General features: G+C 45.2%; 1 long non-coding RNA gene across 1 annotated transcript in view; it reads right to left on the bottom strand.

Annotated features, from left to right (window-relative positions):
* Nucleotides 1-10,655, bottom strand: part of LOC149119552 (uncharacterized) — a 38,370-nt gene extending 27,715 nt beyond the window's left edge. The window contains exon 1 of the long non-coding RNA XR_016228471.1: nt 10,517-10,655. This is a non-coding gene — a long non-coding RNA (uncharacterized LOC149119552). The remainder of the gene's footprint in view (nt 1-10,516) is intronic.
* Nucleotides 10,656-20,570: the final 9,915 nt, after the last annotated feature.

Here is a 20,570-nt window from a genome sequence, read left to right as displayed (position 1 = left end):
GACCAAGTGAGATTTATCCCTGGTATGCAGGGAGGGTTCAACATTTGCAAACCAATCAAGGTGATGCATCACATTGATAAACAGAAGAACAAAAAACATGCGATTATCTCAATAGATGCAGATAAAGTATTTGATAAAATACAACACCCTTTCATGATGAAAACCTTAAGCAAACTGGTTATAGAAGCAACATTCCTCAACACCATCAAGACAGTTTATGAAAAACCCACGGCTGGTATCATATTGAATGGGGAAAAGTTGGAAGCATTTACACTAAGATCTGAAATTAGACAAGGATTCTTACTCTCACCATTGCTACTTAGTATAGTCCTGGAAGTTTTAGCCAGAGCCATTAGGCAAGAAAAAGAAATAAAAGGGCTACAAATTGGGCAGAAAGAAGTCAAACTATCCCTGCTTGCAGATAACATGATTCTGTATATAAGGGATCCAAAAGACTACACTAAGAGACTACTGGTACTCATAAAAGATTTTGGTAAAGTGGCAGGATATAAAATCAACACAGAAGAATCAATAACCTTTGTACACACAGAGAATGTCACAGCTGAGAAAGAACTTCTAACATCAACTGCATTCACAATAGCTACAAGAAACATTAAATACCTTGGAATATATTTAACCAAGGACATCAAAGAGCTCTACTATGAAAATTACAAAACATTAAAAGAAAGAAAATGAAGACAACACAAAAATATGGAAAAATCTTCCATGTTCATGGATTGAAAGAATCAATATCATCAAAATGTCCATACTACCAAAAGCGATTTACAGATTCAGTGTGATGCCAATCAAAATGCTGTCATTCTTCTCCGATAAAGATAAACCATGCTGAAATTCATATGGAAACACATGAGACCCCAAATAGCTAAAGTAATCTTATACAACAAAAACAAAGCCAGGACATCATTATATCAGATTTCAAGACATACTACAGGGCAGTTATAATCAAAACAGCCTGGTAGTGGCACAAAAACTGATGGATAGACCATTGCAACAGAATAGAAACTCCAGAAATGAACCCATACATCTACAATCAAGGTATCCTTGACAAAGGAGCTAAAATCAATCCCTGGAGCAAGTACCATCTTTTCAACAAATGCTGCTGGGAAAACTATATCTTCACATGCAGAAGTATGAAGCAAGACCCCTGCCTTACACCTTACACAGAAATCCACTCAAAATGTATCAAAGACCCAAGTCTATGACCTGATACCATCAAATTATTAGAGAACACTGGGTAAGTCCTGCAAGACATTGGCATAGGCAAAGAGTTCTTAGAAAAGATCCCAGAGGCACAAGCAATCAAAGACAAAATTGACAAATGGGATTACATCCAATTGAGAAGCTTCTGCACTGCAAAAGAAACACTAGTGGCCAGCGCTGTGGCACAGCAGGTTAAAGCCCCAGCCTGCAGCACCAGCATCCCAAATGGGCGCAGGTTCGAGTCCCAGCTGCTCCTCTTCCGATCCAGCTCTCTGCTATGGCCTGGGAAAGCAGTGGAAGATGGCCCAAGTCCTTGGTCCCCAGCACCCACGTGGGAGACCTGGAAGAAACTACTGGCTCCTGGCTTCAGATCAGCTCAGCTCTGGCCGTTGCAGTCATTTGGGGAGTGAACCAGTGGAATGGAGGACCTCTCTCTCTCTCTCTCTGGCTCTACCTCCCCCTCTAACTCTATCAAATAAATAAAATAAATCTTTTTTTTTTTTTAAGAAATACTCAGGAATGTGAAGAAGCAACTGACAGAATTGGAGAAATTATTAGCAAACTATGCAACTGATAAATATTAATATCCAAAATATATAAAGAGCTCAAGAAACTCAACAACAAAACAAGCAACCCAGTTAAAGAAATAGGAAAAGGACTTAAACAGGCATTTTTTTTTGACAAGCAGAGTGGACAGTGAGAGGGAGAGAGACAGAGAGAAAGGTCTTCCTTTTCCGTTGGTTCACCCCCCAATGGCCGCTGTGACCGGTGCACTGCACTGATCCGAAGCCAGGAGCCAGGTGCTTCTCCTGGTCTCCCATGCGGGTGCAGGACCCAAGGACTTGGGCCATCCTCCACTGCATTCCCTGGCCACAGCAGAGAGCTGGACTGGAAGAGGAGCAACCAGGACAGAATCCGGCGCCCCGACCAGGACTAGAACCCGGTGTGCCAGCGCTGCAGGTGGAGGATTAACCTATTGAGCCACAGCGCCGGCCATAAACAGGCATTTTTCAAAAGAGGAAATCCAAATGGCCAACAGACACACAAAAAAACACTCAGGATCACCAGCCATCAGGAAAATTCAAAGCAAAACCGCAGTGACTCTCTCTCTCTCTCTCTCTCTCTCTGCCTCTCCTCTCTCTGTGTAACTCTGACTTTTGAATAAATAAATCTTAAAAAAAAAACACAATGACTTTGCCCCCCACACACACACTTAGAATAGCTTTCATACAGAAATCAACAAACAACAAATGCTGGCAAGGATGTGGGGGAAAAAGGTACCCTAATACACTGGTACAGTCATTTTGAAAGACAGTTTGGAGATACCTCAGAAATTTGAATATAGACCTACCATATAACCCAGCCATTCCACTCCTGGAAAGTTATCCAAAGGAAATTAAATCAGCATATGAAATAGTTATCTGTCCCCCGTGTTCACTGCAGCTCAATTTTCAATAGCTAAGATATGGATTCAATGCAAATGCCCATCAACTTAAGATTGGATAAAGTGGGGCCAGCGTTGTAGTGCAGCAGGCTAATGCCCTGGCCTGAAGTGCTGGCATCCCATATGGGTACCAGTTCAAGACCCAGCTGCTCCACTTCCCATCCAGCTCTCTACTGTGGCTTGGGAAAGCAGTAGAAGATGGCCCAAGTCCTTGGGCCCCTGCACCCATTTGGGAGACCCAGAAGCTCCTGGCTTCGGATCAGTGCAGTTCTGGCCACTGCGGCCAACTGGAGAGTGAACCATCGAATGGAAGACCTCTCTCTCTCTCTCTCTCTCTCTCTGCTTCTCTTCTCTTTGTTTAACTCAGCCTTTCAAATAAACAAATAAATTTAAAAAAAAATTGGATAAAGAAATTATGGGATATGTACACCATGGAATACTACACAGTGATAAAAAAAATGAAATCTGGTCATTTGCAACAAAATGGATGAAACTGGAAAACATTATACTTAGTGAAGTAAGCCAATCCAAAAAGGACAAATACCATATGTTCTCCTTGATTTGTGGTAACTAATAGAGTACCTAAAAGGTAATCGATAGAAGTGAAATTGACATTTTGAGATGCAATGACTTTGAACAGCCCTTATCTCAACTATTGAGGCACATTTTTTTCATACTATTTGTTGAACTCTTTAGTTAGTATAGGGTTAATCTTATGTGTATAAAGTTAATTGAAAATAGGCTGAAGCCGCGGCTCACTAGGCTAATCCTCCACCTTGCGGCGCTGGCACACCGGGTTCTAGTCCCGGTCGGGGCGCCGGATTCTGTCCCGGTTGCCCCTCTTCCAGGCCAGCTCTCTGCTGTGGCCAGGGAGTGCAGTGGAGGATGGCCCAAGTGCTTGGGCCCTGCACCCCATGGGAGACCAGGAGAAGTACCTGGCTCCTGCCATCGGATCAGCACAGTGCGCCGGCCGCAGGGCGCTGGCCGCGGCGGCCATTGGAGTGTGAACCAACGGCAAAAGGAAGACCTTTTTCTCTGTATCTCCCTCTCACTGTCCACTCTGCCTGTCAAAAAAATAAAAATAAAAATAAAAAAAAAGAAGAAAATAGATCTTAGTAAAAAAAAAAAAAAAGAATGGTAATTGAAAAGGGTAGAGGAAGAAGGCTGGTGTGAGGGTCCTGGGAGGGTGGGTAGGGTGGGAAGTATCACTCTTTTTCTAAATTTGCATTTATGAAATGCTTGAAGTTTGTATACCTTGAATAAAAGGTTTCTGGGGGGGAAGAAGAGGGTGAACTAGCACATGGAAGATCTCAAAAAAACCTTATAAATACAAAAATAAATTTTAGCAATGTATTTAAGTTATGTGTTATGACCATGTAAAAATGTTATGAAGAACGAATCAAGAAGGGTCCAACATCAGAAAATTTAGTAATATTACATTTTATAAATTAAAGGAAAAATTACAATCATCTCATGAGATACATAAGAGGCCATAAACACTTATTTAAAACAAAAAATCTGTAAGAGAATTTGAACTTAAAGGAAATGTCTTTAATCTGGAAAAATGAAATTTTTTTTTAAAATAAACTACAATCACGGGGCTGGTGCTGTGGCATAGCAGGTTAAACCACCGCCTGCAATGCCAGCATCCCATATGGGTGCCAGTTCCAGTCCTGGCTGCTCTATTTCCGATTTAACTCACTGCTACTGGCCCAGGAAAGGGAGCAGAAGATGGTCTAAGTGCTTGGGCACCTGCACCCATGTGGGAGATCCAGAAGAAGCTTCTGGCTCCTGGCTTCGGCTTGACTGTCAGGGCCATTTGGGGAGTGAACCAGCATGGAAGACCCCCCTCCTCCCCGGCTCTGCCTTTCTCTCTCTGAACACTACCTTTCAAAAAAATAAAACATATCTTAAAAAAATTCACTGGGGCTGGCACTGTGCCATAGCAGGTAAAGCTAGCACCTGCAGTGCCAGCATCCCATATGGGCACCCGGCTGCTCCACTTGTGATCCAGCTCTCTGCTATGGCCTGGGAAAGCAGTGGAAGATGGCCCAAGTCCTTGGGTCCCTGCACCCACGTGTGAGAGATGGAAGAAGCCCGAGGCTTCCGGCTTCAGATCAGCCCAGCCCTGGCCATTGTGGTCATTTGGGGTATGAACCAGTAGAAGACCTCTCTCTCTGTTTCTGTCTCTACCTCTGCCTCTCTGTAACTCTGCCTTTCATTAAATAAACAAATCTTTTTAAGAAATCACTATAGTAAGGACGGACTTCCAGGAAGATGAAAGGCAAATCCACGCCACAAAAAACCTCATGAAGTTAGACAAAATGTACAAAAACAACCATATACTCTGAGAAGTGTTCGCGCTTGGACAAGTGCTGGACTTTGTGGAGATGAGTTAAGAGTATGTGGTGTTCTTCCCTGGGGCAGCTGCACTGGTGTGGAGCCACTGCTAGGGCTGGGTTGGCTGTGAAGGCTGGCAGCTTTGCCGCCACCAAGTGATCTCATTCTGTTTGGAGCAGTTGATGACGCCTATGCACAGTGGCACTATAAGAGTAAGTGATCATTTTAGCAGGGGCTGAGAGAGGATAAACATCTCTCCCGGCCTGAGGTTGCCACTGTGGTTGGAGCAAGCACATTCCTGGCTGAGGCTATGTGTACAGCAGTATCAGATAAGAGGCTTGAAGAAAACAAGTATTACCAGAGACAAAGCAGTGTCCCTCATGATGAGAAAAGGGCCAACACATCAACTAGACACAATGATTGTAAACTACATGAGTATATACACCCTAGTGAGAGCTTCAAAATGGATGAAGCAAAAAATGAAGGAATTTAAAGGGGGAAATCAACAATTCAGCAGTCATAGGCAGATTTCAATATCTCACTCTTAGTAACAGAGAGAAAAATTAAAAAGTTAACACTATTGGGGTAAGCATAATTATGCCCCACCCACCCAATATGTCCACATGGCTAATCCCCCCAGAATCTGTAAACATATTATCTTACAGGACCTGCACTGTGGCGTAGCAGGGTAAGCCACTGCCTGCAGCCCCGGCATCCCATATGGATTGCAGTTCAATTCCCGGATGCTTCATTTCCAATCCAGATCCCTGCTAATACGCCTGGGAAAGCAGCAGAGGAAGGGTCATCCTTGGGCCCCTGCAACCACGTAGGAGACCTGGAAGAAGTTCCTGGCTTCAGCTTGGCCCAGCCCTGGACAATGCAGCCATTTGGGAAGTGAACCAGCAGATGGAAGACCTCTTTAACTCTTTCAAATAAATTTTAAAAAAATGTTACCTTATATGACAGAAAGGTCTTTGCAGGTGTAATTAAATTAATGATCTTGAGATGTTGGGCCTAATCGCAAGGGTCCTTATAAGTGAAAGAGGAAGACAGTAGAGTGAATGTCAAGAGTGATAGGAGGCCAGCGCCGTGGCTCAGTAGGCTAATCCTCCACCTTGTGGTGCCGGCATACCGGGTTCTAGCCCCGGTCGGGGCGCCGGATTCTGTCCCGGTTGCCCCTCTTCCAGGCCAGCTCTCTGCTATGGCCCGGGAATGCAGTGGAGGATGGCCCAAGTGCTTGGGCCCTGTACCCCATGGGAGACCAGGAGAAGCACCTGGCTCCTGGCTTCTGATCAGCACAATGCACCGGCTGCAGCATGCCGGCCGGCGGCGGCCATTGGAGGGTGAACCAACGGCAAAGGAAGACCTTTCTCTCTGTCTCTCTCTCACTGTCCACTCTGCCTGTCAAAAAAAAAAAAAAAAGGGGGGGAGGGGGTGATAGGATTTGAGAAAGACACAAACAACCCACTGCTGACCTTGAGGATGGAGGTGGCCATGGGCTGAGGGACATGGGTAGTGTGTAGAAGTTGAAAAGGGGGAAATCAGATATTCCCTGAGAGCCTCCAACAAACAATGCAGCTTTGTCACCTTCCCCACTGTAGACTTCAGACTTCCAGAACTGTACAACAATAAAGTTATACTGTTTTAAATGACCAAATTTGAGGTCATTGTTTTTTTAGAAAAGAAATGTTAGTTGAATTTCATGTTTATTTTGCTTTCACTTTTTTTTTTTTTTAAGATCTATTTATTTGAAAGGCAGAGTTGCAGAGGTGCGGTGGGGGAGCGCGGGGGGGGGGGAACAAAGAGAGAGAGAAAGAGAGATATGCCATCTGCTGGTTCACTCCTCAAATGGCCATAACAGCCAATGCTGGGCCAGGCTGAAGCCAGGAGCCTGGAACTCCATCTGGATCTCCCAGGTGGGTGGCAGGGGCCCAAGTACTTGGGCCATTTTCCACTGCTTTCCCAAGTTCATTAGCATGGAGCTGGATAAGTAGAACAGCAGGGACATGCGAAACAGCCCCCTGATATGGGCTGCAGCATCCTAGGTGGCAACTTATCCCACTGCACTGCAATGCTAACCCAAATTTGTGGTGATCTGTGACAGTAGTAATAAAAAAAATACAGAACAGGCATTGTGGTGCAGCAGGCTAAGCCACCACTTGCCATACCCGCATCCCAAATTGAAGTACCTGGTTCTTGTCCCAGGCACTCTACTCCTGATCCAGCTTCCTGCGATTGTATACCCTGGGAGGCAGTATGTGATGGCCCACGTACTTGGGTCCCCAACACCCACGTGGGAGACCTGGATCGAGCTCTAGGCTCCTGGCTTCAGCCTGGCCCAACTCTGGCTGTTGCTGGCATTTAAAGGGTACATCAGCAAGTGGACATCCCTCTGTGCCCTCTTTCTCTTTATCTCTATGCCTTTCGAATAAACAAAAATAAATAAATAAACTAATATACCTAACAACTAACTCAACGTGACATTTTTAGAACACTCCACTCAACTACCTCAGAATACACAATCCTTTCAAGCACACATAAAGCATTCTGTGAACAGACTACATCATAGGTGAAAGAGTAAGTGCCAACAAACTAAAAGAATGAAGTCGCAGTACATATTCTCTGACCATAATGGAAACAAACCAGAAATAAAAATCTCTAAACATATGGGAACTAAACACACTTCCAAATAATCCATGGGTTAAAAAAAGAAATCTCAATGTACATTTTTTTAAATGTACAGTGAATTTAAAGACAAAGGCTGCATGATTTTACTTGTATGAGGTATGTAAATTACTCAAATGTACAGAAATAGAAAGTTGGATGGTTGTTACTAGAGACTCGGGAGAAAAGGTTAAAGGGGAGTTGTGGGGGCCGGTGCCACGGCTCACTGGGTTAACCCTCCACCTGCGGCGGCAGCATCCCATATGGGCACGGTTCTAGTCCCGGTTGCTCCTCTTCTAGTCCAGCTCTCTGCTGTAGCCCAGGAGTGCAGTGGAGGATGGCCCAAGTGCTTGGGCCCTGCACTCGCATGGGAGACCAGGAAGAAGCACCTGGCTCCTGGCTTCGGATCGGCGCAGCGCCGGCCATAGTGGCCATTTGGGGAGTGAACCAATGGAAGGAAGACCTTTCTCTCTGTCTCTCTCTGTCTATAACTCTACCTGTCAAATAAATTAAAAAGGAGGGGGGGAGTTGTTGTTTAATAGGTAGAGTTTCAGATCTGCAAGATGAAAAAGCTGTGGAGACGTGAGAAGCCCACAAAAACGAGAAGTTTACTTAATACTACTCTGTACACTTAAACATGGCTAAGATAGAAATTTTTTTATGCTATGTGTTTTAATAAAAACTTAAAGAGTAAACACATTATGTAGTTTGGTTTGGAAAAATTGGAAGCAAAAATAAATCACCATTATCAAAATAAAAACAAATACACTGAACTGAATGAAAGTGAAAATACAACATATCTATGTATGCAGCTAAAGCAGTGTGGAGAAGGAAAGTTTCAAAGCAATAACCTAAGCATACAATAGAAGAACCTAACCTAGAAGAAGAAAAGCAAAGTAAACCCAAAAGAGAAGGAAGGAAATAATAACGGCAACGTCAGAAATCAATGTGAAAACAGAAAAATAGAGAAAAACCAATGGAACAATAAGCTGGATCTTTCTTTGAAAAAGATCAATGACGTTGACAGATGCCTCACAATATGGGGGGGATACACAAATTCCCAGTATCAGGAATGAAACAAGATATATCAAAACAGACCTTGTAGACAACAAGGATATCAATGGAATTCTACAAATAACTCTACACATGAAAACTTGATAACTAGTATGCACAAATTCCTCTAAAAATACAAACTATCACAATGCAAAGTACTCAATATGAAATACATAACTTGAATAGTTCTGTATCTCTTAAAGAAACTAAATTCTTTATCTTAAAAATTCCACAGAAAATTGGCCGGCGCCGTGGCTCAATAGGCTAATCCTCCACCTTGCGGCGCCGGCACACCGGGTTCTAGTCCCGGTCGGGGCGCCGGATTCTGTCCCGGTTGCCCCTCTTCCAGGCCAGCTCTCTGCTGTGGCCAGGGAGTGCAGTGGAGGATGGCCCAGGTGCTTGGGCCCTGCACCCCATGGGAGACCAGGAAAAGCACCTGGCTCCTGGCTCCTGCCATCGGATCAGCGCGGTGCGCCGGCTGCAGCGGCGGCCATTGGAGGGTGAACCAACGGCAAAAGGAAGACCTTTCTCTCTCTGTCTCTCTCTCTCACTGTCCACTCTGCCTGTCAAAAAATAAAAAAAAAAAAAAAAAAAAAAAAAAAAAAATTCCACAGAAAATTGTGTAACCATTTTGGAAAAAAGTTTGGCAACTCAAAACGTTAAAACATGTAATTACCGGCCGGCGCCGCGGCTCAATAGGCTAATCCTCCACCTAGAGGCGTCGGCACACCGGGTTCTAGTCCCGGTCGGGGCACCGGATTCTGTCCCGGTTGCCCCTCTTCCAGGCCAGCTCTCTGCTGTGGCCCGGGAGGGCAGTGGAGGATGGCCCAAGTGCGTGGGCCCTGCACCCCATGGGAGATCAGGATAAGCACCTGGCTCCTGCCATCGGATCAGCATGGTGTGCTAGCCAAAGCGCGCCAGCCATGGCAGCCATTGGAGGGTGAACCAACGGCAAAAGGAAGACCTTTCTCTCTGTCTCTCTCTCACTATCCACTCTGCCTGTCAAAACAAACAAACAAACAAACAAACAAAAAAACATGTAATTACCATAACCCAGCAATTCTACTTCTAGGTATACACCCAGAAGAACTGAAAACAGGTGTTCAAACAAAAACTTGTACATAGATGTTCATTGCACTACTATTCACAACAGCCCAAACATGGAAACAACCCAAATGGCCATCAACAAGCAAACAAACAAAACACAACACATTATTCTGTTATAAAAATGAATGAAGTATTGATACATGCTACAACATGGATAAACTTTGAAAACTCTATGTCAGGGTCTGGCGCTGTGGCATAATGCGTAAAGCCGCTGCCTGCAGTGCTGGCATCCCATATTGTTGCCAGTTCGAGTTCCGGCTGTTCAGCTTCTGATCCAGCTCTCTGCTATGGCCTGGGAAAACAGTAGAAGATGGCCTATAGTCCTTGGGCCACTGCACCTGTGTGGGAGACCCCGAAGAAGCTCCTGGCTCCTGATTTCGGATTGGCACAACTCCAGCCGTTGCGGCCAACTGGGGAGTGAACCAGTGGATGGAAGACCTCTGTCTCTACCTCTCCTTCTCTCTTTGTGTAACTCTTTCAAATAAATAAATAAATCTAAAAAAAAAAAAAAAAAAAAAAAAGAGGAGCCAGTGCTGTGGCGCAGCGGGTTAAAGCCCTGGCCTGAAGCACAGGCATCCCATATGGGCGCCGGTTCGAGTCCCGGTTGCTCCTCTTCAGATCCAGCTCTCTGCTAGGACCTGGGATAGCAGTAGAAGATGGCCCAAATCTTTGGGCCCCTGCACCTACTTGGGAGACCAAGAAGAAGTTCCTGGCTTCTGTCGCTCCCCATCTTCAGGGAGGAACGACACAGGACCCTGCGCTGTTCTTTTGTCTGCTCGGCCCTTCCCGGGTTTGCTGCTGGTTCTTCCCGGGTTGGCTACCGTCCCTTCCACCTCCGTGGAAGGGCTGTTCCCCCTAGCCACTTTCCCCACTTCCGCGGGGGAGCGGCACACCACCGGCCGGCTCTCTCGGGGGCTGCACAGGTGTTCCCCTTAGATGTTCCTGGTGCATGTTGTCTCTCTCCTCCTTTATAGTCCTCTTCCACCAATCCCAACTCGGCTACCCACACGCCGAGTACGCTGCTCTCCTCCAATCAGGAGCAGGTCCTACAGTTTATTGGTTGAACTGGAGGTAGCTGTGTAGAAGCTGTTTCTCCCTTCTCAGCGCCATATTGTGGGAGAGCAGATGCATAGAATAAGTCTTAATTCCAGTAACTTAGTCTAGTCCGGGTTGCTCCCCACAGCTTCGAATTGGCACAGCTCTGGCAGTTGTGGCCATCTAGGGAGTGAACCAGTAGCTGGAAGACCTCTCTGTCTCTACTTCTCTCTGTAACTTAGTCAAATAAATAAAATAAAACTTTTTTTTTTTAAAAAGGAAGCAGATACAAAGACTGACCACACATTGTATGACTTCATTTATAGGAATTATCCAGAGTTGGCAAATTCATATAAACAAATGCATATTAGTGGTTATCTGGGGTTGGGGAGACTGGGAACGAGGAGAAACTGCTTAACAGGCATAGGCATAGGCAAAGGTTTCTTTTCAGGCGATGAAAATGTCTGGACTTAGTGATAACAGTTGCAAAACATCATGAAAGCGCTGAACACCAATTAACTTTACACTTTAAAATGGCTAAAACGGAAATCGTTATGCTATGTGTATTCTACAAAATGTTTTAGAAAGTCAGACATCATGATCAAGTGAGATTTGTTCCATATACATAAATATGGTTCAACAGTCAAAAACCAATTTATGTGGAACATACATTTAGTCTAGTGGTTAAGACACCGACATCCCACATTGGAGTGCCTAGAATTGATTATTGGCTCCGGCTCCTGATCCAGCTTCCCATTAATGAGAGGCAGCAGTGATAGCTTAAGCAATTGGGTCCCTGCCACCCATGTGGGAGACCTGGATTGAGTTCCTAGTTCCTGGTTCCTGGCTCTAGCCGAGCTCAACCCAGGCTCAGCCATTACAGAAATGTGGGGGAGTGCACCAGCAGATGGGAGGTCTCTCTCCATCTATTTCTTTGGTGATGACAAATAAAAAGAAACATTAAAAACATCAACCAATGTAAGTGACTACATTAACAAGTTAAAGAAAATCACATATCAGTTGATGCAGAAAAACAACTTGAAAATATTCAACCCTTATTCCTGATAAAAAATTCTCACAAAATCAGAGGGAAACTTCAAGTTGACCAAAATAAATAAATAAATAAATAAATAAACAAACAAACCTACAAAAAAACCTTGCAGTTAACATTATACTCACTGGTCAAAGACTGAATGCTTTCCCATTAAGACCAAGTCAAGGATGTCCCCTCTCCTTACCTAAATCAACTGCAAACTCTAACACTAGACATCCCAGCCAGTGCATGAAAATCTATGATTATCTATGTAGAAAGAATGACTAGAATAAGTGAGTTCACCAAGGTCGCAAGATATGATAAACATACAAAATCAATTGCATTTTTAAAGATTTATTTATTTATTTCAAAGGCAGAGTTACAGAGGGGAGGACATGGTTGGAGGTGGGGAAGGTGAGTGATCTTCCATCTGCTGATTCACTCCCCAAAAGGCTGAAACTGCCAGGGCTGGACCAGGCTGAAGCCAGGAGCCAGGAACTCCATCTGGGTCTCCCATGTGGGTGGCAGGGGCTCAAGTACTTAGGCCATCTTCCACTGCTTTCCAAGGCACATGGCCTGAGGCCAGATCTAAAGTGGAGTATCCAGGACTCGAACCAGTGCACCAATATGGGATGTTGGCATTTCAAGCAGCAATATAACCCACCGCGTGAAAAACGCTGGCCCCCATGATTTATTATATAGCTACAGTAGGGGCCGGCACTGTGGCGCAGTGGGTTAAAGCCCTGGCCTGAAGCACCGGCATCCCACATGACTGTCGGTTCTAGTCTTGGCTGCTCCTCTTCTGATTCAACTCTCTGCTATAGCTTGGGAAAGCAGTAGAAGATGGCCCAAATCTTTGGGCCCCTGCACTCACGTGGGAGACCCGGAAGAAGCTCCTGGCTCCTGGCTTCGGATTGGCGCAGGTCCGGCCGTTGTGACCATCTGGGGAGTGAACCAGCGGATGAAGACCTCTCTCTTTGTCTCTACCTTTCTCTGTAACTCTTTCAAATAAATAAAATAAATATGTAAAAAAATATATATATATATAGCTACAGTAATCCAGATTGCATGATAGTGGCACAGGGAGAGACATGAGACAGAATAAAGAACCCAGAAATAAACTCTACAAATATGCCAAACTGATTGTTAAGAATACTTTTATTTTTATTTATTTGAAAAGGAGAGTAATACAGAGGGAGAAAGAAAAGGAGGGAGGGATGGAGAAAGCAATGGAAAAATGTTTCATCTACTGGTTTACTCCTCTAATGCCTACAATAACTGGGGTTGGACTAGGATGAAATGAGGAGCCAAGAACCACATCTGGTTCTCCAATGTGGGTGGCAGGGACCCACATACTTGAATCATATTTGCTGCCTCCCACGATGCCTTCCTGCATTAGCAGGAAGCTGGATCAGAAGCAGAGGCACGACATGAACCTAGGCTCTCAGATATGGGATAGCGGTGTACCAAGCAGCAGCTTAACCTGCTGCATCACAACACCTACTCTGTGCAACTGATTTTTAATAAAAGTACAGAAGTAATGCAATGAAGTATGGATAGCAATGGAGGACACTGTAGCAACTACATATTCACAGATGAAGAAAAAGAGAAAAGAGAGGAAGAGGAAGAGAAGAGAGAAAAAGAAACAATTACACATCTCATAAGAAAATTAACTGAAAATGAATTGTGACTTAACAGCAAATCTTCAGCATCTAGGGAGGGCTATGCAAAGCTTAGGCTTAACAACCAAAGTACCATACAAGGAAGGCTGAAAATCACAAATCATTGGGTCTGGCGCTGTGGCGTAGTGGACAAAGCCACCGCCTGCAGTCCTGGCATCCCATATGGGCGCCGGTTCGAGTCCCAGCTGCTCCACTTCCTATCCAGCTCTCTGCTGGGAAAAGCAGTAGAAGATGGCCCAAGACCTTGGGCCCCGTGTGGGAGACCCAGAAGAAGCTCCAGGCTCCTGGCTTCGGATCAGCACAGATCCAGCCATTGTAGCCATCTGGGGAGTGAACTAGCAGATGGAAGACCTCTCTCTCTCTCTCTGCCTCTCCTTCTCTCTCTGTGTAACTCTTTCAAGTAAAACAAATAAAAAAAAACTTAAGAGTTTGAAAGTTTTTGTGTAAGTCTGAACAGTACATATTCTCTTATCACTAAAACGTGTTACAGGTTAGTTGAAGCTCCTGTAACATTCTTGATAACATGAAAGATCTTCAGAAGGTTCACAGAAAATACATACTATAAAAATTATGGATTTAAAAAAAAATTTGGCAACAAAATAAACCTATCTTTTAGTTCCATTTCTCATGAACATTTTTAAAAAATATTTATTTATTTATTTGAAAGGCAGAGCTGCACAGAGAGAGAAGGAGAGGCAGAGAGAGAGAGGTCTTCTATCCACTGGTTCAATCCCAGATGGCTACCAGGGCCAGAGTTGTGCCAATCCGAAGCCAGGAGCCAGGATCTTCTTCCTTTCTGGTCTCCCACACGGGTGCAGGGGCCCAAGGACTTGGGCCATCCTCCACTGCTTTCCCAGGCCACAGCAGAGAGCTGGATAGGAAGTAAAGCAGCTGGGACTCGAACCGGTGCCCATATGGGATGTTGGCACTGCAGGTAGTGGCTTTACTCACTATGCCATAGCACCAGCCCCTCCCATGAACATTTTGAAGCCCCTCATAGCCTGTAATGGATATACCAACCCAACAGTGATTAACTTTATTGCATATCACATATTGCTTTATCACTATTTCACTTGCTAGTTTTGGCTTTTTTTTTTTTTTAAGGTATTTTCATGCCCGTACAGCATTCTTGGTTTTTTTGTTTGTTTGTTTGTTTGTTTTGACAGGTAGTTAGACAGTGAGAGAGACAGAGAGAAAGGTCTTCCTTCCAATGGCTCACTCCCCAAATGGCCACTATGGCTGGCGCTGCGCCGATCCGAAGCCAGGAGCCAGGCGCTTCCTCCTGGTCTCCCATGCGGGTGCAGGGTCCCAAGCACTTGGGTCATCCTCCACTGCCCTCCCGGGCTACAGCAGAGAGCTGGACTGGAAGAGGAGCACCCAGGACTAGAACCTGGAGCCCACATGGGACTCTGGTGCCGCAGGCTGAGGATTAACCAAGTGAGCTACAGCACCGGCCCTAGTTTTGGCCTTCTCCCTATAAAGTTGATTGAGAAAATAAATGTGTTCCTAACAGAGTCAATGCTAACATTGATGTGGATGGAGCCTGTTCCTTTGACACTCTTGTACCACTTTTTGATGAGGTGAGTGAGTGATAATCAATACTGTATTTTTTTTTTTGTTTTTTTGACAGGCAGAGTGGACAGTGAGAGAGAGAGACAGAGAGAAAGGTCTTCCTTTTGCCGTTGGTTCACCCTCCAATGGCCGCCGAGGCCGGCGCGCTGCGGCCGGCGCACCGCGCTCATCCGATGGCAGGAGCCAGGTGCTTTTCCTGGTCTCCCATGGGGTGCAGGGCCCAAGCACTTGGGCCATCCTCCACTGCACTCCCGGGCCACAGCAGAGAGCTGGCCTGGAAGAGGGGCAACTGGGACAGAATCCGGCACCCCGACTGGGACTAGAACCCGGTGTGTCGGCGCCGCAAGGCAGAGGATTAGCCTAGTGAGCCGCGGCGCTGGCCTGTATTTTAAATTCTCAAATCACTCTAAATCAAAAAGATACTTTTTTTTCCAGAGATTTCCTAAAATATTTTACAAGGGCTGAATTAAAGGTATCTCACAGCATTATTTCTTTTCTTTTTTTTTTTAAGACAGTGAGAGACAGAGAGAAAGATCTTCCTTCTGTTGGTACACCTCCCTAGTGGCTGCTACGGCCGGCGCTGCGCCGATCCAAAGCCAGGAGCCAGGTGTCTCTCCTGGTCTTCCATGTGGGTGCAGGGCCCAAGCACTTGGGCCATCCTCCACTGCACTCCCTGGCCACAGCAGAGAGCTGGACTGGAAGAGGAGCAACTGGGACAGAATCCGGCGCCCCAATCGGGACTAGAACCCGGGGTGCTGGCGCTGCAGGCGGAGGATTAGCCAAGTGAGCCACGGTGCCGGCCACCTGTATGTATTTGTGAGAAGTGGATTTTCTCTGCTGTCAAACCAGGTGCACTGTTCAATAATCCCCCAGCACAGTATGATTTCCCTAATGCCCAATGTTTGCAAACATTCTCTTAAATAGAAACATCCAGAGTATTTATGAACAGTGCTATAATCCCTGAATATAAAAGTGCAATGGACCAGCACAAAACTCATCGTCTCTGATCCAGCACGAGCCCTATGAATACAGGGCTCAAAGAAAGCTCCATGGGAATGACAAGCTGCATCTGCTCCTGCTTTGCAGGACCACTTCACTGCCACTAACTTCGATCTTTGCCAATTCAATCCATGGTATTCAAAGTGCCTGAGAGTGCATACAAAGGTTTTGTCTCTGCCAGTGTTTAGCCCACAAAAGCAACCCAGTATTTTGTCCTGTTAATATTCTATTTATCTTACTGCTTTATACTATAGATACAAATCCTTCTCATTGAATGTAACTTTTAGGTATTTTCTCCCAATCTATCATCTTTTTAAACCTGTGATAATCTTCAGTCATAAGTTTTGAACTCTTACGTATCAGATCTTTCAACTTTTCCCTAATGACTTTTGGGTTTTGTTATGCCTTCTTCACTTGAATTACTAAAATAAAATAAATTTTCTTTGTTCATGATTTTGTCTCAGTAAAGTTAAATACATATATATATATATATAAAATCCCTGCAGTATATAAGGTTTAAATTAAAAAAAATTTTTTTTGAGGCATGGAGTGTTCTTGCCTACTTGTTCACTCCCCCAGATACCTGCCAATGGCTGGAACTGGGCCAGGCTGAAGCCAGGAGCCTGGAACTCAAGCCAGGACTCCCACACAGGTGGTAACATCCCAACTACTTGAGTTGTTATTGCTGCCTCCCAGGGTCTGCATTAGCAGGAGGCTGGAGTCAGGAACAGAAGCCCTGTATTGAACCTAGGTACTCCAATGTGGGATACAGGTGTCTTAACTGGCATCATAACTGTAAGACTAAATACTTGTCTCCTTAACTACAATTTTGTTCATTTATTTATTTATTTATTTGAAGGGGGGGGGGAGAGATCTTCAACTCACTGGTCAACTCCCCAAATGTCCACAAAAGCCAGGGCTGCACCAGGCCAAAATCAAGAGCTCAAAACTCCACCTGTGTCTCCTTCATGGGTGGCAGGGACCCTAGTACATGGGCCATCATCAGCTGCTTTCCCAGGCATGCATTAGCAGGAAGCTGGGTTGGAAGTGAAAGTGAAACGCCATCCCAGGTTCTCCAACTTGGGAGGCTGGAATCCCAAGTTGTGGCTTAACCTGCTTTGCTGCAATACTTGCCTTTAAATACGACTTTAAATAAAATAACCTTTGTGGGTGGGTGTTACAGCACAGTGGGTAAACCCATAGGTTAGAACTCCTGCATCCCATATTGGCATGCCAGGTTGAGTCTCAGCTACTCTGCTTCCAATCCAGCTTCCTAATGTACCCAGGAAGATAGCAGATGGTGGCCCAAGTACCTGGGTGCCTGCCTCCCATGTGGGAGACCAAGATGGAGTTCTGAGCTCCTGGCTTCAACCAGGCCCAGCCCTGGCTGTTATGGACATTTGGGGAGTGAACCAGCTAACAGATCTCTCCATCTCTGTCACTCTGCCTTTCAAATGAATAGATCTTTTTTTTCTTGTTGTTGTTATTAAATGGGATGCTGGTGTTGCAGGCGGCAGCTTAACCCATTGTACCACTATGCCAGACCCCAACATAATTTTGTGTTTTTTTTTTTTTTTTTTAAAAGACTTACTTATTTGAAAGTCAGAGTTACAGAGAGGGAGAGGCAGAGGCAGAAACAGAGAGAGGTCTTCCATCTGTTGGCCTCAGATGGCCAAAACAACCAGACCAGGCCAAGAGCCAGGAGCTTCTTCCAGGTCTTCTACATGGGTACAGGGGCCCAAGGGCTTAGGCCATGTTCTGCTGCTTTCCTAGGTGCATTAGCAGGAAGCTGGATTGGAAGTGGAGCAGCCACGACTCGAACCAGTGCCCATTTGGGATGTGGCACTCCAGGTGGTGGCTTTAACCAGCTTTGACACAGTGCCAATCCCCTAGATCTTTCAAATATGTTCAAATGGCTAGCCATTTTGACTACAAAAGTCTATCCTTTTCATTACTAATATCAAATGTTGCCCATGAAAAATGAATTATCAGGGCCAGCATTGTGGCACAACAGGTTAAGCTGCAACTGGCAATGCTGGTATCTCATACAGAGCCAGTCTGAGTCCTGGCTGCTTCACTTCTGATCCAGCTTCATGCCTGAGAAAGTAGCAGAAGATGGCCCAAGTCCCTGGATCCCTGCTACCCACATGGGAGACTCAAATGCAGTTCCAGGCTCCTGGCTTCAGCCTCACCCCATCCTGGCTATTGAAGTCATTTGGGGGATTAAACTAGCAGATGGAAGATCTCTGTCACTCTGCCTTTCAAATAAATAAATAAATATTTTTTTAAAAAAAATGTTGGATATCACTAGTTATCAGAGAAATTCAAATCAAAACCAGCATGAGATACCGTAACTCATTAAAATGGCTATCACCAAAGACACACACAAAAATGCCAGCAAGATGAGGGTAAATGGATACCCTTGTACCCTGTGACACTGCAAACTGACACAGTCATTATGGAGAGTAGTATGGAGGTTCCTCAGAAATTAACAGGGGCCAGCGTGGCAGGTTAAGCCACAGCCTGCAATGCCAGCATCCCATATGGGCACAGGTTCATGTCCCAGCTGCTCTGCTCCTGATCCAGCTCCCTCCTATTGTGCCTAAAAAGCAATGGAGGATAGCCCAAGTGCTTGGGCCCCTGACCCATATAGGAAACCCAGATAAAGCTCCTGGCTCCTGGCTTTGGCATGACCCAGCACTGGCCATTGTGGTCATTTGGGGAGTGAACTACCAGATGGAAAACCTCCCTCTCTATAACTCTGCCTTCCAAAAAAAAAAAAAAAAATAATAATAATCTTAAAAAAAAAAAACCAACCTAAAAATAGATCTGCCATGTGAACCAGCAAACTTACTTCTGAGTATATGTCCAAAGGAGATGAAATCAGGCCGGCGCCATGGCTCAATAGGCTAATCCTCCACCTTGCGGCGCCGGCACACCGGGTTCTAGTCCCGGTTGCCCCTCTTCCAGGCCAGCTCTCTGCTATGGCCCAGGAGTGCAGTGGAGGATGGCCCAAGTGCTTGGGCCCTGCACCTGCATGGGAGACCAGGAGAAGCACCTGGCTCCTGGCTTAGGATCAGTGCGATGCACCGGCTGGCAGCGGCCATTGGAGGGTGAACCAACGGCAAAAGGAAGACCTTTCTCTCTGTCTCTCTCTCTGTCTACTCTGCCTGTCAAAAAAAAAAAAAAAAAAAAAATCAACCCATCATTCCCATGTTTACTGTGGCACTATTCACAATAGTCAAAATATGGAATCAATCTAGACATCCACTAATAAAGAAAATTTATATATACAAAATCTAACAGTATTCATCCATAAAAAGAATAAAATCCTGAGATTTCCAGCAAAATGGATGGGAAGTCATTGTGAGAAATCAAATAAGCCAAACAGAAAGATAAACACCGTATTTTCTCTCTCATATATAGAAGTTTTAAAAAGTTGATCTGGTCTTAAAATAGGGATTACTAGAGACTGGGAAGAGGGGAGTGGGATGGAGAAATGGGGTAATGGACACCAAAAAAACACAGAATAGATTCTAGTGTTCCACAGCACAGAGGCGGGACTGTAACTCACCATGATACATTATATATTGTATGAAGAACCAGGAGGAACTGCAAAGAATTTAAACAGAAAGGAAATGGAAAAACTGCTTGATTTGCTAAGTTGCTATCCCATGTGGGTGAGTGTCCCAATCACCTGAGTCATGACTGCTGCCTCCAAGGGTCTGTATTAGCACAAAGCTGGAGTCAGGAGCTAGAACTAGAATCAAACCTAGGTACTCAAATATGTGTACTCAGGCCAAACACCTGTCCCTGTTTTCTCTCTGTAATTCCATCTTCCTTGAACTTTTTGAAGTACCCTCATTTACTTTAAGATTCATTTTTATTTATTTGAAAGTCAGTAACAGAGAGATCTTTCCATCTGCTGGTTTAACTCCAGGAGCCTGGAACTCCAACCAGGTCTCCCAGGTGGGCAGCACATCTTCCACTGTTTTCCCAGATGCACTAACAGGGAGCTGGATCTGAAGTGGAACAATTAGCACTCCAACACAGGATGCTTAACACTCTGCGCCACAACACCGGCACACGTCCCCACCCCACTCCGCTTTATTTTATTTTTTTTATGATTTATTTTATCTGAAAGGCAGAGTTAGAAAGAAGCAGAGACAGAGCTGGTGCTGCGGCTCAATAGGCTAATCCTCTGCCTGCGGCACCGGCACCCTGGGTTCTAGTCCCAGTTGGGGCACTGGATTCTGTCCCGGTTGCTCCTCTTCCAGTCCAGCTCTGCTGTGGCCCTGGAGAGAGAGAGGTCTTTCATCGGCTGGTTCACTCCCTAAATGACCACAACGGCCAGAGCTGAGCTGATCCGAAGCCAGGAGCCAGGGCCTTCTTCCAGGTCTCCCACATGCGTGCAGAGGCC

The sequence above is a fragment of the Oryctolagus cuniculus genome, chromosome X (assembly GCF_051225735.1).
Source record: "Oryctolagus cuniculus isolate XC-2025 breed Fujian yellow rabbit chromosome X, ASM5122573v1, whole genome shotgun sequence".
Classification (NCBI taxonomy): domain Eukaryota; kingdom Metazoa; phylum Chordata; class Mammalia; order Lagomorpha; family Leporidae; genus Oryctolagus; species Oryctolagus cuniculus.
This window is presented reverse-complemented; position numbering and strand designations above follow the sequence as displayed.